The following is a 10,785-nucleotide window of genomic DNA, read 5'->3' as shown; positions in this document are numbered from 1 at the left end:
AAGGTAACGGAGCAAACCATGTAAACTGTGATTAGATTGTTTCTGATAGCTGGTTAAAAAGATACGAATCAAAACACACAGAACAAACCTACTGTGTGTTTAATAAAATGCAGCTGGTGTCTAGTGAGATAGATTAACATTGGAATTAGCTAGCTTATATAGGTAGTCAAGGTTTGAGGGAAAAAAATTATGTAATGTTTAACTTGCCCTGATGAGTATGGAAGCCCATTCCCGCCACCTAAAAAAAATAAATAATCCAGCAAAATGTTTTTTTATTATTATTAAGTAAACTGCTATCTCAATATTTTGAGATACTAAGTCAATATTTTGAGATACTAAGTCAATATTTTGAGATACTATCTCAATATTTTGAGATACTAAGTCAATATTTTGAGATACTAAGTCAATATTTTGAGATACTATCTCAATATTTTGAGATACTAGTAGGCTGTACAGAGACAGAAGCAGGTGAGACAAAGATGCAAAATGGATACCATCATTGAGGACTACTTCAGACGTGGATTCACAAATCATGAAATATTGGAACTTTTAGAGGAATCACACAATATCAAAATAAGCCTCCGGATCTTGGACGAGGCTGAAGTTAGCTTCTTATTCGCCAGTGTCTTATTCAGATTTCCGTTCCACCTTAAATGCTGGCTGAACATTCATGCGGCCGCCTGTAGATGTCGCATTTTAACAGTAAAAAACAGCATGTAAGCAAAGTGCTGTGAAAACGCTCTGAATAAAGGGGAGAACACAATGCGAGGGACAGAGTTTAACTCTGAGTGAAATATAATGTAAATAAAATTAAATATGAATTAAAACGTTATTGCTCTCACTTTTGGCCTAATTCCCAGGTCATTATCTACAGGTGGCCGCATGTATATTCAGCCAGCATTTAAGGTATCTCAAAATATTGACTTAGTATCTCAAAATATTGAGATAGTATCTCAAAATATTGACTTACTATCTCAAAATATTGACTTAGTATCTCAAAATATTGAGATAGTATCTCAAAATATTGACTTAGTATCTCAAAATATTGAGATAGTATCTCAAAATATTGACTTAGTATCTCAAAATATTGAGATAGCAATTTACTTAATAATAATAAAAAAAAATTGCTGGAGTATTTTTATTTTTTAGGTGGCGGGAATGGGCTTCCATAGATGAGCCTGATCAGCCAGTAACTATTTCATTTTTCATATTTCGTATTTAGGCAACTCCCATTTAGCCAAAAAGCAAAAATTTATTAATATTTGAGGAATTGTGTATGAAGGATTTTTTCTAAGGTATTGTGGTGTTAGTTTGTGGTGAAATAGATGTTTTAGGGTTGTTGTTTTGCGTTTTTGGGTCATTCTGAGCAGTCACCATGAAGAAGTAAAGCGTACTGGGACCGTGCTTTAAAAGGCCCCCGTCTCCCAGTCTCTAATGTATTGGCTCTGTAGTCATTACTAAACACTGGGAAACTGCTACTTGTCTAAAGTATGTGAAATCAAAAACACAAGGGAAATCTAATGGGAAAAACTGGGTCTTCAGGGAAATAAGTTGAATTTATTTATTTATTTATTATTATTTTTTTTTCACTTTTTAATCTCTTTTACAAAAGTTTACTTATTTTACAATATCATCCTACTTTCAATTACATGTTTGTCATGAGCTCTTTAGTGAGTTATTTTAGCTCCTTTTTGGCATTGGCTGTGTATTTACTGTGTACTTTTTAATATATAAAATAGGAACACACACTGACCCACACAGTGTCATGTGACACTGTGACATAGGCTTTCCCATGATGCATTGGGGTGCAGTTGAATTTTTAAATTTATTAATATTTGAGGAATTGTGTATGAAGGATTTTTTCTAAGGTATTGTGGTGTTAGTTTGTGGTGAAATAGATGTTTTAGGGTTGTTGTTTTGCGTTTTTGGGCGTTTTTGGGTCATTCTGAGCAGTCACCATGAAGAAGTAAAGCGTACTGGGACCGTGCTTTAAAAGGCCCCCGTCTCCCAGGCTCTAATGTATTGGCTCTGTAGTCATTACTAAACACTGGGAAACTGCTACTTGTCTAAAGTATGTGAAATCAAAAACACAAGGGAAATCTAATGGGAAAAACTGGGTCTTCAGGGAAATAAGTCAAATTTATTTACTTATTTACTTAATTTTTTTTTTTTCACTTTTTAATCTCTTTCACAAAAGTTTACTTATTTTACAATATCATTCTACTTTCAATTACATGTTTGTCATGAGCTCTTTAGTGAGTTATTTTAGCTCCTTTTTGGCATTGGCTGTGTATTTACTGTGTACTTTTTAATATATAAAATAGGAACACACACTGACCCACACAGTGTCATGTGACACTGTGACATAGGCTTTCCCATGATGCATTGGGGTGCAGTTGAATTTTTAAATTTATTAATATTTGAGGAATTGTGTATGAAGGATTTTTTCTAAGGTATTGTGGTGTTAGTTTGTGGTGAAATAGATGTTTTAGGGTTGTTGTTTTGCGTTTTTGGGCGTTTTTGGGTCATTCTGAGCAGTCACCATGAAGAAGTAAAGCGTGCTTTAAAAGGCCCCCATCTCCCAGGCTCTAATGTATTGGCTCTGTAGTCATTACTAAACACTGGGAAACTGCTGCTTGTCTAAAGTATGTGAAATCAAAAACACAAGGGAAATCTAATGGGAAAAACTGGGTCTTCAGGGAAATAAGTCAAATTTATTTATTTATTTATTTATTATTTTTTTTTTCACTTTTTAATCTCTTTCACAAAAGTTTACTTATTTTACAATATCATCCTACTTTCAATTACATGTTTGTCATGAGCTCTTTAGTGAGTTATTTTAGCTCCTTTTTGGCATTGGCTGTGCATTTACTGTGTACTTTTTAATATATAAAATAGGAACACACACTGACCCACACAGTGTCATGTGACACTGTGACATAGGCTTTCCCATGATGCATTGGGGTGCAGTTGAATTTTTAAATTTATTAATATTTGAGGAATTGTGTATGAAGGATTTTTTCTAAGGTATTGTGGTGTTAGTTTGTGGTGAAATAGATGTTTTAGGGTTGTTGTTTTGCGTTTTTGGGCGTTTTTGGGTCATTCTGAGCAGTCACCATGAAGAAGTAAAGCGTGCTTTAAAAGGCCCCCATCTCCCAGGCTCTAATGTATTGGCTCTGTAGTCATTACTAAACACTGGGAAACTGCTGCTTGTCTAAAGTATGTGAAATTAAAAACACAAGGGAAATCTAATGGGAAAAACTGGGTCTTCAGGGAAATAAGTCAAATTTATTTATTTATTTTTTTTTTTTTTTTTTTTCACTTTTTAATCTCTTTCACAAAAGTTTACTTATTTTACAATATCATCCTACTTTCAATTACATGTTTGTCATGAGCTCTTTAGTGAGTTATTTTAGCTCCTTTTTGGCATTGGCTGTGCATTTACTGTGTACTTTTTAATATATAAAATAGGAACACACACTGACCCACACAGTGTCATGTGACACTGTGACATAGGCTTTCCCATGATGCATTGGGGTGCAGTTGAATTTTTAAATTTATTAATATTTGAGGAATTGTGTATGAAGGATTTTTTCTAAGGTATTGTGGTGTTAGTTTGTGGTGAAATAGATGTTTTAGGGTTGTTGTTTTGCGTTTTTGGGCGTTTTTGGGTCATTCTGAGCAGTCACCATGAAGAAGTAAAGCGTACTGGGACCGTGCTTTAAAAGGCCCCCGTCTCCCAGGCTCTAATGTATTGGCTCTGTAGTCATTACTAAACACTGGGAAACTGCTGCTTGTCTAAAGTATGTGAAATCAAAAACACAAGGGAAATCTAATGGGAAAAACTGGGTCTTCAGGGAAATAAGTCAAATTTATTTACTTATTTACTTAATTTTTTTTTTTCACTTTTTAATCTCTTTCACAAAAGTTTACTTATTTTACAATATCATTCTACTTTCAATTACATGTTTGTCATGAGCTCTTTAGTGAGTTATTTTAGCTCCTTTTTGGCATTGGCTGTGTATTTACTGTGTACTTTTTAATATATAAAATAGGAACACACACTGACCCACACAGTGTCATGTGACACTGTGACATAGGCTTTCCCATGATGCATTGGGGTGCAGTTGAATTTTTAAATTTATTAATATTTGAGGAATTGTGTATGAAGGATTTTTTCTAAGGTATTGTGGTGTTAGTTTGTGGTGAAATAGATGTTTTAGGGTTGTTGTTTTGCGTTTTTGGGCGTTTTTGGGTCATTCTGAGCAGTCACCATGAAGAAGTAAAGCGTACTGGGACCGTGCTTTAAAAGGCCCCCGTCTCCCAGGCTCTAATGTATTGGCTCTGTAGTCATTACTAAACACTGGGAAACTGCTACTTGTCTAAAGTATGTGAAATCAAAAACACAAGGGAAATCTAATGGGAAAAACTGGGTCTTCAGGGAAATAAGTCAAATTTATTTACTTATTTACTTAATTTTTTTTTTCACTTTTTAATCTCTTTCACAAAAGTTTACTTATTTTACAATATCATCCTACTTTCAATTACATGTTTGTCATGAGCTCTTTAGTGAGTTATTTTAGCTCCTTTTTGGCATTGGCTGTGCATTTACTGTGTACTTTTTAATATATAAAATAGGAACACACACTGACCCACACAGTGTCATGTGACACTGTGACATAGGCTTTCCCATGATGCATTGGGGTGCAGTTGAATTTTTAAATTTATTAATATTTGAGGAATTGTGTATGAAGGATTTTTTCTAAGGTATTGTGGTGTTAGTTTGTGGTGAAATAGATGTTTTAGGGTTGTTGTTTTGCGTTTTTGGGCGTTTTTGGGTCATTCTGAGCAGTCACCATGAAGAAGTAAAGCGTACTGGGACCGTGCTTTAAAAGGCCCCCGTCTCCCAGGCTCTAATGTATTGGCTCTGTAGTCATTACTAAACACTGGGAAACTGCTACTTGTCTAAAGTATGTGAAATCAAAAACACAAGGGAAATCTAATGGGAAAAACTGGGTCTTCAGGGAAATAAGTCAAATTTATTTACTTATTTACTTAATTTTTTTTTTTCACTTTTTAATCTCTTTCACAAAAGTTTACTTATTTTACAATATCATTCTACTTTCAATTACATGTTTGTCATGAGCTCTTTAGTGAGTTATTTTAGCTCCTTTTTGGCATTGGCTGTGTATTTACTGTGTACTTTTTAATATATAAAATAGGAACACACACTGACCCACACAGTGTCATGTGACACTGTGACATAGGCTTTCCCATGATGCATTGGGGTGCAGTTGAATTTTTAAATGTATTAATATTTGAGGAATTGTGTATGAAGGATTTTTTCTAAGGTATTGTGGTGTTAGTTTGTGGTGAAATAGATGTTTTAGGGTTGTTGTTTTGCGTTTTTGGGCGTTTTTGGGTCATTCTGAGCAGTCACCATGAAGAAGTAAAGCGTGCTTTAAAAGGCCCCCATCTCCCAGGCTCTAATGTATTGGCTCTGTAGTCATTACTAAACACTGGGAAACTGCTGCTTGTCTAAAGTATGTGAAATCAAAAACACAAGGGAAATCTAATGGGAAAAACTGTGTCTTCAGGGAAATAAGTCAAATTTATTTACTTATTTACTTAATTTTTTTTTTTCACTTTTTAATCTCTTTCACAAAAGTTTACTTATTTTACAATATCATTCTACTTTCAATTACATGTTTGTCATGAGCTCTTTAGTGAGTTATTTTAGCTCCTTTTTGGCATTGGCTGTGTATTTACTGTGTACTTTTTAATATATAAAATAGGAACACACACTGACCCACACAGTGTCATGTGACACTGTGACATAGGCTTTCCCATGATGCATTGGGGTGCAGTTGAATTTTTAAATTTATTAATATTTGAGGAATTGTGTATGAAGGATTTTTTCTAAGGTATTGTGGTGTTAGTTTGTGGTGAAATAGATGTTTTAGGGTTGTTGTTTTGCGTTTTTGGGCGTTTTTGGGTCATTCTGAGCAGTCACCATGAAGAAGTAAAGCGTGCTTTAAAAGGCCCCCATCTCCCAGGCTCTAATGTATTGGCTCTGTAGTCATTACTAAACACTGGGAAACTGCTGCTTGTCTAAAGTATGTGAAATCAAAAACACAAGGGAAATCTAATGGGAAAAACTGGGTCTTCAGGGAAATAAGTCAAATTTATTTATTTATTTATTTATTATTTTTTTTTTCACTTTTTAATCTCTTTCACAAAAGTTTACTTATTTTACAATATCATCCTACTTTCAATTACATGTTTGTCATGAGCTCTTTAGTGAGTTATTTTAGCTCCTTTTTGGCATTGGCTGTGCATTTACTGTGTACTTTTTAATATATAAAATAGGAACACACACTGACCCACACAGTGTCATGTGACACTGTGACATAGGCTTTCCCATGATGCATTGGGGTGCAGTTGAATTTTTAAATTTATTAATATTTGAGGAATTGTGTATGAAGGATTTTTTCTAAGGTATTGTGGTGTTAGTTTGTGGTGAAATAGATGTTTTAGGGTTGTTGTTTTGCGTTTTTGGGCGTTTTTGGGTCATTCTGAGCAGTCACCATGAAGAAGTAAAGCGTGCTTTAAAAGGCCCCCATCTCCCAGGCTCTAATGTATTGGCTCTGTAGTCATTACTAAACACTGGGAAACTGCTGCTTGTCTAAAGTATGTGAAATCAAAAACACAAGGGAAATCTAATGGGAAAAACTGTGTCTTCAGGGAAATAAGTCAAATTTATTTACTTATTTACTTAATTTTTTTTTTTCACTTTTTAATCTCTTTCACAAAAGTTTACTTATTTTACAATATCATTCTACTTTCAATTACATGTTTGTCATGAGCTCTTTAGTGAGTTATTTTAGCTCCTTTTTGGCATTGGCTGTGTATTTACTGTGTACTTTTTAATATATAAAATAGGAACACACACTGACCCACACAGTGTCATGTGACACTGTGACATAGGCTTTCCCATGATGCATTGGGGTGCAGTTGAATTTTTAAATTTATTAATATTTGAGGAATTGTGTATGAAGGATTTTTTCTAAGGTATTGTGGTGTTAGTTTGTGGTGAAATAGATGTTTTAGGGTTGTTGTTTTGCGTTTTTGGGCGTTTTTGGGTCATTCTGAGCAGTCACCATGAAGAAGTAAAGCGTGCTTTAAAAGGCCCCCATCTCCCAGGCTCTAATGTATTGGCTCTGTAGTCATTACTAAACACTGGGAAACTGCTGCTTGTCTAAAGTATGTGAAATCAAAAACACAAGGGAAATCTAATGGGAAAAACTGGGTCTTCAGGGAAATAAGTCAAATTTATTTATTTATTTATTTATTATTTTTTTTTTCACTTTTTAATCTCTTTCACAAAAGTTTACTTATTTTACAATATCATCCTACTTTCAATTACATGTTTGTCATGAGCTCTTTAGTGAGTTATTTTAGCTCCTTTTTGGCATTGGCTGTGCATTTACTGTGTACTTTTTAATATATAAAATAGGAACACACACTGACCCACACAGTGTCATGTGACACTGTGACATAGGCTTTCCCATGATGCATTGGGGTGCAGTTGAATTTTTAAATTTATTAATATTTGAGGAATTGTGTATGAAGGATTTTTTCTAAGGTATTGTGGTGTTATTTTGTGGTGAAATAGATGTTTTAGGGTTGTTGTTTTGCGTTTTTGGGCGTTTTTGGGTCATTCTGAGCAGTCACCATGAAGAAGTAAAGCGTACTGGGACCGTGCTTTAAAAGGCCCCCGTCTCCCAGGCTCTAATGTATTGGCTCTGTAGTCATTACTAAACACTGGGAAACTGCTACTTGTCTAAAGTATGTGAAATCAAAAACACAAGGGAAATCTAATGGGAAAAACTGGGTCTTCAGGGAAATAAGTCAAATTTATTTACTTATTTACTTAATTTTTTTTTTCACTTTTTAATCTCTTTCACAAAAGTTTACTTATTTTACAATATCATCCTACTTTCAATTACATGTTTGTCATGAGCTCTTTAGTGAGTTATTTTAGCTCCTTTTTGGCATTGGCTGTGCATTTACTGTGTACTTTTTAATATATAAAATAGGAACACACACTGACCCACACAGTGTCATGTGACACTGTGACATAGGCTTTCCCATGATGCATTGGGGTGCAGTTGAATTTTTAAATTTATTAATATTTGAGGAATTGTGTATGAAGGATTTTTTCTAAGGTATTGTGGTGTTAGTTTGTGGTGAAATAGATGTTTTAGGGTTGTTGTTTTGCGTTTTTGGGCGTTTTTGGGTCATTCTGAGCAGTCACCATGAAGAAGTAAAGCGTGCTTTAAAAGGCCCCCATCTCCCAGGCTCTAATGTATTGGCTCTGTAGTCATTACTAAACACTGGGAAACTGCTGCTTGTCTAAAGTATGTGAAATCAAAAACACAAGGGAAATCTAATGGGAAAAACTGGGTCTTCAGGGAAATAAGTCAAATTTATTTATTTATTTATTTATTTTTTTTTTTTTTCACTTTTTAATCTCTTTCACAAAAGTTTACTTATTTTACAATATCATCCTACTTTCAATTACATGTTTGTCATGAGCTCTTTAGTGAGTTATTTTAGCTCCTTTTTGGCATTGGCTGTGCATTTACTGTGTACTTTTTAATATATAAAATAGGAACACACACTGACCCACACAGTGTCATGTGACACTGTGACATAGGCTTTCCCATGATGCATTGGGGTGCAGTTGAATTTTTTAATTTATTAATATTTGAGGAATTGTGTATGAAGGATTTTTTCTAAGGTATTGTGGTGTTAGTTTGTGGTGAAATAGATGTTTTAGGGTTGTTGTTTTGCGTTTTTGGGCGTTTTTGGGTCATTCTGAGCAGTCACCATGAAGAAGTAAAGCGTACTGGGACCGTGCTTTAAAAGGCCCCCGTCTCCCAGGCTCTAATGTATTGGCTCTGTAGTCATTACTAAACACTGGGAAACTGCTACTTGTCTAAAGTATGTGAAATCAAAAACACAAGGGAAATCTAATGGGAAAAACTGGGTCTTCAGGGAAATAAGTTGAATTTATTTATTTATTTATTATTTATTTTTTTTCACTTTTTAATCTCTTTTACAAAAGTTTACTTATTTTACAATATCATCCTACTTTCAATTACATGTTTGTCATGAGCTCTTTAGTGAGTTATTTTAGCTCCTTTTTGGCATTGGCTGTGTATTTACTGTGTACTTTTTAATATATAAAATAGGAACACACACTGACCCACACAGTGTCATGTGACACTGTGACATAGGCTTTCCCATGATGCATTGGGGTGCAGTTGAATTTTGAAATTTATTAATATTTGAGGAATTGTGTATGAAGGATTTTTTCTAAGGTATTGTGGTGTTAGTTTGTGGTGAAATAGATGTTTTAGGGTTGTTGTTTTGCGTTTTTGGGCGTTTTTGGGTCATTCTGAGCAGTCACCATGAAGAAGTAAAGCGTACTGGGACCGTGCTTTAAAAGGCCCCCGTCTCCCAGGCTCTAATGTATTGGCTCTGTAGTCATTACTAAACACTGGGAAACTGCTGCTTGTTTAAAGTATGTGAAATCAAAAACACAAGGGAAATCTAATGGGAAAAACTGGGTCTTCAGGGAAATAAGTCAAATTTATTTACTTATTTACTTAATTTTTTTTTTTTCACTTTTTAATCTCTTTCACAAAAGTTTACTTATTTTACAATATCATTCTACTTTCAATTACATGTTTGTCATGAGCTCTTTAGTGAGTTATTTTAGCTCCTTTTTGGCATTGGCTGTGTATTTACTGTGTACTTTTTAATATATAAAATAGGAACACACACTGACCCACACAGTGTCATGTGACACTGTGACATAGGCTTTCCCATGATGCATTGGGGTGCAGTTGAATTTTTAAATTTATTAATATTTGAGGAATTGTGTATGAAGGATTTTTTCTAAGGTATTGTGGTGTTAGTTTGTGGTGAAATAGATGTTTTAGGGTTGTTGTTTTGCGTTTTTGGGCGTTTTTGGGTCATTCTGAGCAGTCACCATGAAGAAGTAAAGCGTGCTTTAAAAGGCCCCCATCTCCCAGGCTCTAATGTATTGGCTCTGTAGTCATTACTAAACACTGGGAAACTGCTGCTTGTCTAAAGTATGTGAAATCAAAAACACAAGGGAAATCTAATGGGAAAAACTGGGTCTTCAGGGAAATAAGTCAAATTTATTTATTTATTTATTTATTATTTTTTTTTTCACTTTTTAATCTCTTTCACAAAAGTTTACTTATTTTACAATATCATCCTACTTTCAATTACATGTTTGTCATGAGCTCTTTAGTGAGTTATTTTAGCTCCTTTTTGGCATTGGCTGTGCATTTACTGTGTACTTTTTAATATATAAAATAGGAACACACACTGACCCACACAGTGTCATGTGACACTGTGACATAGGCTTTCCCATGATGCATTGGGGTGCAGTTGAATTTTTAAATTTATTAATATTTGAGGAATTGTGTATGAAGGATTTTTTCTAAGGTATTGTGGTGTTAGTTTGTGGTGAAATAGATGTTTTAGGGTTGTTGTTTTGCGTTTTTGGGCGTTTTTGGGTCATTCTGAGCAGTCACCATGAAGAAGTAAAGCGTACTGGGACCGTGCTTTAAAAGGCCCCCGTCTCCCAGGCTCTAATGTATTGGCTCTGTAGTCATTACTAAACACTGGGAAACTGCTACTTGTCTAAAGTATGTGAAATCAAAAACACAAGGGAAATCTAATGGG

Source organism: Astyanax mexicanus, chromosome 19 (assembly GCF_023375975.1).
Source record: "Astyanax mexicanus isolate ESR-SI-001 chromosome 19, AstMex3_surface, whole genome shotgun sequence".
Classification (NCBI taxonomy): Eukaryota; Metazoa; Chordata; class Actinopteri; order Characiformes; family Acestrorhamphidae; genus Astyanax; species Astyanax mexicanus.
This window is presented reverse-complemented; position numbering follows the sequence as displayed.